The following is a 12,393-nucleotide window of genomic DNA, read 5'->3' as shown; positions in this document are numbered from 1 at the left end:
CGTTGAGCAAATGAGGTGAAATTGGTTTCCGGAAGACTAGAGAGTGTCTATTTATAGGCTGTGGACCTAAACAGCATCCAGTTGGGTGGAAATATTTTTAACATTGGAAAGAAATATCGGCAAGTGCATCGGAGATGCGTACTGCAGCGAAATGTAAGAGTTGGGTGGGTAAAGCATTGAGCAAATGAGGCGAAATTCGTTTCTGGAAAACTACAGAGTGTCTACTGATAGGATATGGACCTAAACTGCATCCCATTGGGTGGAAATATTTTTAACATTGGAAAGAAATATCGATAAGTGCCTTGGAGATGGGCGTTTCAGCGAAATGTAAGAGGTGGGTGGGGAAAGCATTGAGCAAATGAGGTGAAATTGGTTTCTGGAAAACTAGAGAGTATCTATTTATAGGCTGTGGACGTAAACTGCATCCCGTTGAGGTGGAAATATTTTTAACATTGGAAAGAAATATCGACAAGTGCCTCGGAGATGCATACTGCAGCGAAATGTAAGAGCTGGGTGGGGAAAGCGTTGAGCAAATGAGGCGAAATTCGTTTCTGGAAAACTAGAGTGTCGACTGATAGGATATGGACCTAAAGTGCATCCCATTGGGGTGGAAATATTTTTAACATTGGAAAGAAATATCGACAAGTGCCTCGGAGATGTGTACTGCAGCGAAATGTAAGAGGTGGGTGGGGAAAGCATTGAGCAAATGAGGTGAAATTGGTTTCTGGAAAAGTACAGAGTGTCTACTTATAGGATATGGACCTCTAAACTGCATCCAGTTGGGGTGGAAATATTTTTAACATTGGAAAGAAATATCGACAAGTGCCTCGGAGATGCGTACTGCAGCGAAATCTAAGAGGTGGGTAAGGAAAGCATTGAGCAAATGAGGTGAAATTGGTTTCTGGAAAACTAGGGAGTGTCGATTTATAGGCCGTGGACCTAAACTGCATCCCGTTGGGGTGGAAATATTTTTAACATTGGAAAGAAATATCGGGAAGTGCCTCGGAGATGCGTACTGCAGCGAAATGTAAGAGGTGGATGGGGAAAGCATTGAGCAAATGAGGCGAAAATGGTTTCTGGAAAACTACAGTGTCTACTTATAGGATATGGACCTAAACTGCATCCCATTGGGGTGGAAATATTTTTAACATTGGAAAAAAATATCAGCAAGCGCCTCGGAGATGGGCCTTTCAGCGAAATGTAAGAGGTGGGTGGGGAAAGCATTGAGCAAATGAGGTGAAAATGGTTTCTGGAAAACTAGGGAGTGTCGGTTTATAGGTTGTGGACCTAAACTGTATCCCGTTGGGGTGGAAATATTTTTAACATTGGAAAGAAATATCGGGAAGTGCCTCGGAGATCTGCGTTTCAGCTAAATGTAAGAGGTGAATGCGGAAAGCATTGAGCAAATAAGGTGAAATTGGTTTCTAGAAAACTATAGTGTGTCTATTTATACGCCGTGGACCTAAACTGCATCCCATTGGGGTGGAAATATTTTTAACATTGGAAAGAAATATCGGCAAGTGCCTCGGAGATGCGTACTGCAGCGAAATGTAAGAGGTGGGTGGGGAAAGCATTGAGCAAATGAGGTGAAATTGGTTTCTGGAAAACTAAAGTGTCTATTTATAGGCTGTGGACCTAAACAGCGTCCCGTTGGGGTTGAAATATTTTTAACATTGGAAAGAAATATCGGCAAGCGCCTCGGAGATGGGCCTTTCAGCGAAATGTAAGATGTGGGTGGGGAAAGCATTGAGCAAATGAGGTGAAAATGGTTTCTGGAAAACTAGGGAGTGTCGGTTTATAGGTTGTGGACCTAAACTGTATCCCGTTGGGGTGGAAATATTTTTAACATTGGAAAGAAATATCAGCAAGCGCCTCGGAGATCTGCGTTTCAGCTAAATGTAAGAGGTGAATGGGGAAAGCATTGAGCAAATAAGGTGAAATTGGTTTCTAGAAAACTATAGTGTGTCTATTTATAGGCCGTGGACCTAAACTGCATCCCATTGGGGTGGAAATATTTTTAACATTGGAAAGGAATATCGGCAAGTGCCTCGGAGATGCGTACTGTAGCGAATGTAAGAGCTGGGTGAGGAAAGCGTTGAGCAAATGAGGCGAAATTGGTTTCTGGAAAACTACAGAGTGTCTACTGATAGGATATGGACCTAAAGTGCAGCCCATTGGGGTGGAAATATTTTTAACATTGGAAAGAAATGTCGACAAGTGCCTCGGAGATGGGCGTTTCAGCGAAATGTAAGAGGTGTGTGGGGAAAGCATTGAGCAAATGAGGTGAAATTGGTTTCTGGAAAACTAGATAAGTATCTATTTATAGGCTGTGGACCTAAACTGCATCCCGTTGGGGTGGAAATATTTTTAACATTGGAAAGAAATATCGACAAGTGCCTCGGAGATGCGTACTGCAGCGAAATGTAAGAGGTGGGTGGGGAAAGTATTGAGCAAATGAGGTGAAATTGGTTTCTGGAAGACTAGAGAGTGTCTATTTATAGGCTGTGGACCCAAACAGCATCCAGTTGGGTGGAAATATTTTTAACATTGGAAAGAAATATCGGCAAGCGCCTCAGAGATGGGCCTTTCAGCGAAATGTAAGAGGTGAGTGGGGAAAGCAATGAGCAAATGAGGTGAAATTGGTTTCTGGAAAACTAGAGAGTGTCTATTTATAGGCTGTGGACGTAAACAGCATCCAGTTGGGGTAGAAATATTTTTAACATTGGAAAGAAATATCGGCAAGTGCCTCGGAGATGCGTACTGCAGCGAAATGTAAGAGGTGGGTGGGGAAACCATTGAGCAAATGAGGTGAAATTGGTTTCTGGAAAACTAGTGTCTACTTATAGGATATGGACCTAAACTGCATCCCGTTGGGGTGGAAATATTTTTAACATTGGAAAGAAATATCGGCAAGTGCCTCGGAGATGCGTACTGCAGCGAAATGTAAGAGGTGGGTGGGGAAAGCATTGAGCAAATGAGGTGAAATTGGTTTCTGGAAAACTAGGGAGTGTCGATTTATAGGTTGTGGACCTAGACTGCATCCCGTTGGGGTGGAAATATTTTTAACATTGGAAAGAAATATCGTGAAGTGCCTTGGAGATGCGTACTGCAGCGAAATGTAAGAGGTGGATGGGGAAAGCATTGAGCAAATGAGGTGAAAATGGTTTCTGGAAAACTACAGTGTCTACTTATAGGATATGGACCTAAACTGCATCCCGTTGGGGTAGAAATATTTTTAACATTGGAAAGAAATATCGGCAAGTGCCTCGGAGATGCGTACTGCAGCGAAATGTAAGAGGTGGGTGGGGAAAGCATTGAGCAAATGGGGTGAAATTGGTTTCTGGAAAACTAAGGTGTCTATTTATAGGCTGTGGACCTAAACAGCGTCCCATTGGGGTTGAAATATTTTTAACATTGGAAAGAAATATCGGCAAGTGCCTCGGAGATGCGTACTGCAGCGAAATGTAAGAGGTGGGTGGGGAAAGCATTGAGCAAATGAGGTGAAATTGGTTTCTGGAAAACTAGGGAGTGTCGATTTATAGGTTGTGGACCTAGACTGCATCCCGTTGGGGTGGAAATATTTTTAACATTGGAAAGAAATATCGTGAAGTGCCTTGGAGATGCGTACTGCAGCGAAATGTAAGAGGTGGATGGGGAAAGCATTGAGCAAATGAGGTGAAAATGGTTTCTGGAAAACTACAGTGTCTACTTATAGGATATGGACCTAAACTGCATCCCGTTGGGGTAGAAATATTTTTAACATTGGAAAGAAATATCGGCAAGTGCCTCGGAGATGCGTACTGCAGCGAAATGTAAGAGGTGGATGGGGAAAGCATTGAGCAAATGAGGTGAAAATGTTTTCTGGAAAACTACAGTGTCTACTTATAGGATATGGACCTAAACTGCATCCCGATAGGGTGGAAATATTTTTAACATTGGAAAGAAATATCGGCAAGTGCCTCGGAGATGCGTACTGCAGCGAAATGTAAGAGGTGGGTGGGGAAAGCATTGAGCAAATGAGGTGAAATTGGTTTCTGGAAAACTACAGAGTGTCTACTTATAGGACACGGACCTAAACTCCATCCCATTGGGGTGGAAATATTTTTAACATTGGAAAGAAATATCGGCAAGCACTTCGGAGATGGGCCTTTCAGCGAAATGTAAGAGGTGGGTGGGGAAAGCATTGAGCAAATGAGGTGAAGTTGGTTTCTGGAAAACTAGAGTGTCTATTTATAGGCTGTGGACCTAAACAGCATCCCGTTGGGGTTGAAATATTTTTAACATTGGAAACAAATATCGGCAAGTGCCTCGGAGATGCGTACTGCAGCGAAATGTAAGAGGTGGGTGGGGAAAGCATTGAGCAAATGAGGTGAAATTGGTTTCTGGAAAAGTACAGAGTGTCTACTTATAGGATATGGACCTCTAAACTGCATCCAGTTGGGGTGGAAATATTTTTAACATTGGAAAAAAATATTGACAAGTGCCTCGGAGATGTGCGTTTCCGCGAAATGTAAGAGGTGGGTGGGGAAAGCATTGAGCAAATGAGGTGAAATTGGTTTCTGGAAAACTAGAGAGTGTCTATTTATAGGCCGTGGACCTAAACTGCATCCCGTTGGGGTGGAAATATTTTTAACATTGGGAAGAAATATCGGCAAGTGCCTCGGAGATGCGTACTGCAGCGAAATGTAAGAGGTGGGTGGGGAAAGCATTGAGCAAATGAGGTGAAATTGGTTTCTGGAAAAGTACAGAGTGTCTACTTATAGGATATGGACCTCTAAACTGCATCCAGTTGGGGTGGAAATATTTTTAACATTGGAAAGAAATATTGACAAGTGCCTCTGAGATGCGTACTGCAGCGAAATGTAAGAGGTGGGTAAGGAAAGCATTGAGCAAATGAGGTGAAATTGGTTTCTGGAAAACTAGGGAGTGTCGATTTATAGGTTGTGGACCTAAACTGTATCCCGTTGGGGTGGAAATATTTTTAACATTGGAAAGAAATATCGGCAAGCGCCTCGGAGATCTGCGTTTCAGCTAAATGTAAGAGGTGAATGGGGAAAGCATTGAGCAAATAAGGTGACATTGGTTTCTAGAAAACTATAGTGTGTCTATTTATAGGCCGTGGACCTAAACTGCATCCCATTGGGGTGGAAATATTTTTAACATTGGAAAGGAATATCGGCAAGTGCCTCGGAGATGCATACTGTAGCGAATGTAAGAGCTGGGTGAGGAAAGCGTTGAGCAAATGAGGCGAAATTGGTTTCTGGAAAACTACAGAGTGTCTACTGATAGGATATGGACCTAAAGTGCAGCCCATTGGGGTGGAAATATTTTTAACATTGGAAAGAAATGTCGACAAGTGCCTCGGAGATGGGCGTTTCAGCGAAATGTAAGAGGTGTGTGGGGAAAGCATTGAGCAAATGAGGTGAAATTGGTTTCTGGAAAACTAGATAAGTATCTATTTATAGGCTGTGGACCTAAACTGCATCCCGTTGGGGTGGAAATATTTTTAACATTGGAAAGAAATATCGACAAGTGCCTCGGAGATGCGTACTGCAGCGAAATGTAAGAGGTGGGTGGGGAAAGTATTGAGCAAATGAGGTGAAATTGGTTTCTGGAAGACTAGAGAGTGTCTATTTATAGGCTGTGGACCTAAACAGCATCCAGTTGGGTGGAAAGATTTTTAACATTGGAAAGAAATATCGACAAGTGCCTCGGAGATGCGTACTGCAGCGAAATCTAAGAGGTGGGTAAGGAAAGCATTGAGCAAATGAGGTGAAATTGGTTTCTGGAAAACTAGGGAGTGTCGATTTATAGGCCGTGGACCTAAACTGCATCCCGTTGGGGTGGAAATATTTTTAACATTGGAAAGAAATATCGGGAAGTGCCTCGGAGATGCGTACTGCAGCGAAATGTAAGAGGTGGATGGGGAAAGCATTGAGCAAATGAGGCGAAAATGGTTTCTGGAAAACTACAGTGTCTACTTATAGGATATGGACCTAAACTGCATCCCATTGGGGTGGAAATATTTTTAACATTGGAAAAAAATATCAGCAAGCGCCTCGGAGATGGGCCTTTCAGCGAAATGTAAGAGGTGGGTGGGGAAAGCATTGAGCAAATGAGGTGAAAATGGTTTCTGGAAAACTAGGGAGTGTCGGTTTATAGGTTGTGGACCTAAACTGTATCCCGTTGGGGTGGAAATATTTTTAACATTGGAAAGAAATATCGGGAAGTGCCTCGGAGATCTGCGTTTCAGCTAAATGTAAGAGGTGAATGCGGAAAGCATTGAGCAAATAAGGTGAAATTGGTTTCTAGAAAACTATAGTGTGTCTATTTATACGCCGTGGACCTAAACTGCATCCCATTGGGGTGGAAATATTTTTAACATTGGAAAGAAATATCGGCAAGTGCCTCGGAGATGCGTACTGCAGCGAAATGTAAGAGGTGGGTGGGGAAAGCATTGAGCAAATGAGGTGAAATTGGTTTCTGGAAAACTAAAGTGTCTATTTATAGGCTGTGGACCTAAACAGCGTCCCGTTGGGGTTGAAATATTTTTAACATTGGAAAGAAATATCGGCAAGCGCCTCGGAGATGGGCCTTTCAGCGAAATGTAAGATGTGGGTGGGGAAAGCATTGAGCAAATGAGGTGAAAATGGTTTCTGGAAAACTAGGGAGTGTCGGTTTATAGGTTGTGGACCTAAACTGTATCCCGTTGGGGTGGAAATATTTTTAACATTGGAAAGAAATATCAGCAAGCGCCTCGGAGATCTGCGTTTCAGCTAAATGTAAGAGGTGAATGGGGAAAGCATTGAGCAAATAAGGTGAAATTGGTTTCTAGAAAACTATAGTGTGTCTATTTATAGGCCGTGGACCTAAACTGCATCCCATTGGGGTGGAAATATTTTTAACATTGGAAAGGAATATCGGCAAGTGCCTCGGAGATGCGTACTGTAGCGAATGTAAGAGCTGGGTGAGGAAAGCGTTGAGCAAATGAGGCGAAATTGGTTTCTGGAAAACTACAGAGTGTCTACTGATAGGATATGGACCTAAAGTGCAGCCCATTGGGGTGGAAATATTTTTAACATTGGAAAGAAATGTCGACAAGTGCCTCGGAGATGGGCGTTTCAGCGAAATGTAAGAGGTGTGTGGGGAAAGCATTGAGCAAATGAGGTGAAATTGGTTTCTGGAAAACTAGATAAGTATCTATTTATAGGCTGTGGACCTAAACTGCATCCCGTTGGGGTGGAAATATTTTTAACATTGGAAAGAAATATCGACAAGTGCCTCGGAGATGCGTACTGCAGCGAAATGTAAGAGGTGGGTGGGGAAAGTATTGAGCAAATGAGGTGAAATTGGTTTCTGGAAGACTAGAGAGTGTCTATTTATAGGCTGTGGACCCAAACAGCATCCAGTTGGGTGGAAATATTTTTAACATTGGAAAGAAATATCGGCAAGCGCCTCAGAGATGGGCCTTTCAGCGAAATGTAAGAGGTGAGTGGGGAAAGCAATGAGCAAATGAGGTGAAATTGGTTTCTGGAAAACTAGAGAGTGTCTATTTATAGGCTGTGGACGTAAACAGCATCCAGTTGGGGTAGAAATATTTTTAACATTGGAAAGAAATATCGGCAAGTGCCTCGGAGATGCGTACTGCAGCGAAATGTAAGAGGTGGGTGGGGAAACCATTGAGCAAATGAGGTGAAATTGGTTTCTGGAAAACTAGTGTCTACTTATAGGATATGGACCTAAACTGCATCCCGTTGGGGTGGAAATATTTTTAACATTGGAAAGAAATATCGGCAAGTGCCTCGGAGATGCGTACTGCAGCGAAATGTAAGAGGTGGGTGGGGAAAGCATTGAGCAAATGAGGTGAAATTGGTTTCTGGAAAACTAGGGAGTGTCGATTTATAGGTTGTGGACCTAGACTGCATCCCGTTGGGGTGGAAATATTTTTAACATTGGAAAGAAATATCGTGAAGTGCCTTGGAGATGCGTACTGCAGCGAAATGTAAGAGGTGGATGGGGAAAGCATTGAGCAAATGAGGTGAAAATGGTTTCTGGAAAACTACAGTGTCTACTTATAGGATATGGACCTAAACTGCATCCCGTTGGGGTAGAAATATTTTTAACATTGGAAAGAAATATCGGCAAGTGCCTCGGAGATGCGTACTGCAGCGAAATGTAAGAGGTGGGTGGGGAAAGCATTGAGCAAATGGGGTGAAATTGGTTTCTGGAAAACTAAGGTGTCTATTTATAGGCTGTGGACCTAAACAGCGTCCCATTGGGGTTGAAATATTTTTAACATTGGAAAGAAATATCGGCAAGTGCCTCGGAGATGCGTACTGCAGCGAAATGTAAGAGGTGGGTGGGGAAAGCATTGAGCAAATGAGGTGAAATTGGTTTCTGGAAAACTAGGGAGTGTCGATTTATAGGTTGTGGACCTAGACTGCATCCCGTTGGGGTGGAAATATTTTTAACATTGGAAAGAAATATCGTGAAGTGCCTTGGAGATGCGTACTGCAGCGAAATGTAAGAGGTGGATGGGGAAAGCATTGAGCAAATGAGGTGAAAATGGTTTCTGGAAAACTACAGTGTCTACTTATAGGATATGGACCTAAACTGCATCCCGTTGGGGTAGAAATATTTTTAACATTGGAAAGAAATATCGGCAAGTGCCTCGGAGATGCGTACTGCAGCGAAATGTAAGAGGTGGATGGGGAAAGCATTGAGCAAATGAGGTGAAAATGTTTTCTGGAAAACTACAGTGTCTACTTATAGAATATGGACCTAAACTGCATCCCGATAGGGTGGAAATATTTTTAACATTGGAAAGAAATATCGGCAAGTGCCTCGGAGATGCGTACTGCAGCGAAATGTAAGAGGTGGGTGGGGAAAGCATTGAGCAAATGAGGTGAAATTGGTTTCTGGAAAACTACAGAGTGTCTACTTATAGGACACGGACCTAAACTCCATCCCATTGGGGTGGAAATATTTTTAACATTGGAAAGAAATATCGGCAAGCACTTCGGAGATGGGCCTTTCAGCGAAATGTAAGAGGTGGGTGGGGAAAGCATTGAGCAAATGAGGTGAAGTTGGTTTCTGGAAAACTAGAGTGTCTATTTATAGGCTGTGGACCTAAACAGCATCCCGTTGGGGTTGAAATATTTTTAACATTGGAAACAAATATCGGCAAGTGCCTCGGAGATGCGTACTGCAGCGAAATGTAAGAGGTGGGTGGGGAAAGCATTGAGCAAATGAGGTGAAATTGGTTTCTGGAAAAGTACAGAGTGTCTACTTATAGGATATGGACCTCTAAACTGCATCCAGTTGGGGTGGAAATATTTTTAACATTGGAAAAAAATATTGACAAGTGCCTCGGAGATGTGCGTTTCCGCGAAATGTAAGAGGTGGGTGGGGAAAGCATTGAGCAAATGAGGTGAAATTGGTTTCTGGAAAACTAGAGAGTGTCTATTTATAGGCCGTGGACCTAAACTGCATCCCGTTGGGGTGGAAATATTTTTAACATTGGGAAGAAATATCGGCAAGTGCCTCGGAGATGCGTACTGCAGCGAAATGTAAGAGGTGGGTGGGGAAAGCATTGAGCAAATGAGGTGAAATTGGTTTCTGGAAAAGTACAGAGTGTCTACTTATAGGATATGGACCTCTAAACTGCATCCAGTTGGGGTGGAAATATTTTTAACATTGGAAAGAAATATTGACAAGTGCCTCTGAGATGCGTACTGCAGCGAAATGTAAGAGGTGGGTAAGGAAAGCATTGAGCAAATGAGGTGAAATTGGTTTCTGGAAAACTAGGGAGTGTCGATTTATAGGTTGTGGACCTAAACTGTATCCCGTTGGGGTGGAAATATTTTTAACATTGGAAAGAAATATCGGCAAGCGCCTCGGAGATCTGCGTTTCAGCTAAATGTAAGAGGTGAATGGGGAAAGCATTGAGCAAATAAGGTGACATTGGTTTCTAGAAAACTATAGTGTGTCTATTTATAGGCCGTGGACCTAAACTGCATCCCATTGGGGTGGAAATATTTTTAACATTGGAAAGAAATATCGGCAAGTGCCTCGGAGATGCATACTGTAGCGAATGTAAGAGCTGGGTGAGGAAAGCGTTGAGCAAATGAGGCGAAATTGGTTTCTGGAAAACTACAGAGTGTCTACTGATAGGATATGGACCTAAAGTGCAGCCCATTGGGGTGGAAATATTTTTAACATTGGAAAGAAATGTCGACAAGTGCCTCGGAGATGGGCGTTTCAGCGAAATGTAAGAGGTGTGTGGGGAAAGCATTGAGCAAATGAGGTGAAATTGGTTTCTGGAAAACTAGATAAGTATCTATTTATAGGCTGTGGACCTAAACTGCATCCCGTTGGGGTGGAAATATTTTTAACATTGGAAAGAAATATCGACAAGTGCCTCGGAGATGCGTACTGCAGCGAAATGTAAGAGGTGGGTGGGGAAAGTATTGAGCAAATGAGGTGAAATTGGTTTCTGGAAGACTAGAGAGTGTCTATTTATAGGCTGTGGACCTAAACAGCATCCAGTTGGGTGGAAAGATTTTTAACATTGGAAAGAAATATCGGCAAGCGCCTCAGAGATGGGCCTTTCAGCGAAATGTAAGAGGTGAGTGGGGAAAGCAATGAGCAAATGAGGTGAAATTGGTTTCTGGAAAACTAGAGAGTGTCTATTTATAGGCTGTGGACGTAAACAGCATCCAGTTAGGGTAGAAATATTTTTAACATTGGAAAGAAATATCGGCAAGTGTCTCGGAGATGCGCACTGCAGCGAAATGTAAGAGGTGGGTGGGGAAACCATTGAGCAAATGAGGTGAAATTGGTTTCTGGAAAAGTACAGAGTGTCTACTTATAGGATATGGACCTCTACACTGCATCCAGTTGGGGTGGAAATATTTTTAACATTGGAAAGAAATATCTGCAAGTGCCTCGGAGATGCGTACTGCAGCGAAATGTAAGAGGTGGGTGGGGAAACCATTGAGCAAATGAGGTGAAAATGGTTTCTGGAAAACTACAGTGTCTACTTATAGGATATGGACCTAAACTGCATCCCGTTGGGGTGGAAATATTTTTAACATTGGAAAGAAATATCGGCAAGTGCCTCGGAGATGCGTACTGCAGCGAAATGTAAGAGGTGGGTGGGGAAAGCATTGAGCAAATGAGGTGAAATTGGTTTCTGGAAAACTAGGGAGTGTCGATTTATAGGTTGTGGACCTAGACTGCATCCCGTTGGGGTGGAAATATTTTTAACATTGGAAAGAAATATCGTGAAGTGCCTCGGAGATGCGTACTGCAGCGAAATGTAAGAGGTGGATGGGGAAAGCATTGAGCAAATGAGGCGAAAATGGTTTCTGGAAAACTACAGTGTCTACTTATAGGATATGGACCTAAACTGCATCCCGTTGGGGTAGAAATATTTTTAACATTGGAAAGAAATATCGGCAAGTGCCTCGGAGATGTGTACTGCAGCGAAATGTAAGAGGTGGGTGGGGAAAGCATTGAGCAAATGAGGTGAAATTGGTTTCTGGAAAACTAAAGTGTCTATTTATAGGCTGTGGACCTAAACAGCGTCCCGTTGGGGTTGAAATATTTTAACATTGGAAAGAAATATCGGCAAGTGCCTCGGAGATGCGTACTGCAGCGAAATGTAAGAGGTGGGTGGGGAAAGCATTGAGCAAATGAGGTGAAATTGGTTTCTGGAAAACTAGGGAGTGTCGATTTATAGGCTGTGGACCTAAACTGCATGCCGTTGGGGTGGAAATATTTTTAACATTGAAAAGAAATATCGGGAAGTGCCTCGGAGATGGGCCTTTCAGCGAAATGTAAGAGGTGGGTGGGGAAAGCATTGAGCAAATGAGGTGAAATTGGTTTCTGGAAAACTAGAGTGCCTATTTATAGGCTGTGGACCTAAACAGCATCCCGTTGGGGTTCAAATATTTTTAACATTGGAAACAAATATCGGCAAGTGCCTCGGAGATGCGTACTGCAGCGAAATGTAAGAGGTGGGTGGGGAAAGCATTGAGCAAATGAGGTGAAATTGGTTTCTGGAAAAGTACAGAGTGTCTACTTATAGGATATGGACCTCTAAACTGCATCCAGTTGGGGTGGAAATATTTTTAACATTGGAAATAAATATTGACAAGTGCCTCGGAGATGTGCGTTTCCGCGAAATGTAAGAGGTGGGTGGGGAAAGCATTGAGCAAATGAGGTGAAATTGGTTTCTGGAAAACTAGAGAGTGTCTATTTATAGGCCGTGGACCTAAACTGCATCCCGTTGGGGTGGAAATATTTTTAACATTGGGAAGAAATATCGGCAAGTGCCTCGGAGATGCGTACTGCAGCGAAATGTAAGAGGTGGGTAAGGAAAGCATTGAG

Source organism: Ornithodoros turicata, chromosome 7 (genome assembly GCF_037126465.1).
Source record: "Ornithodoros turicata isolate Travis chromosome 7, ASM3712646v1, whole genome shotgun sequence".
NCBI lineage: Eukaryota > Metazoa > Arthropoda > Arachnida > Ixodida > Argasidae > Ornithodoros > Ornithodoros turicata.
Note: the sequence above shows the minus strand (reverse complement) of the source record.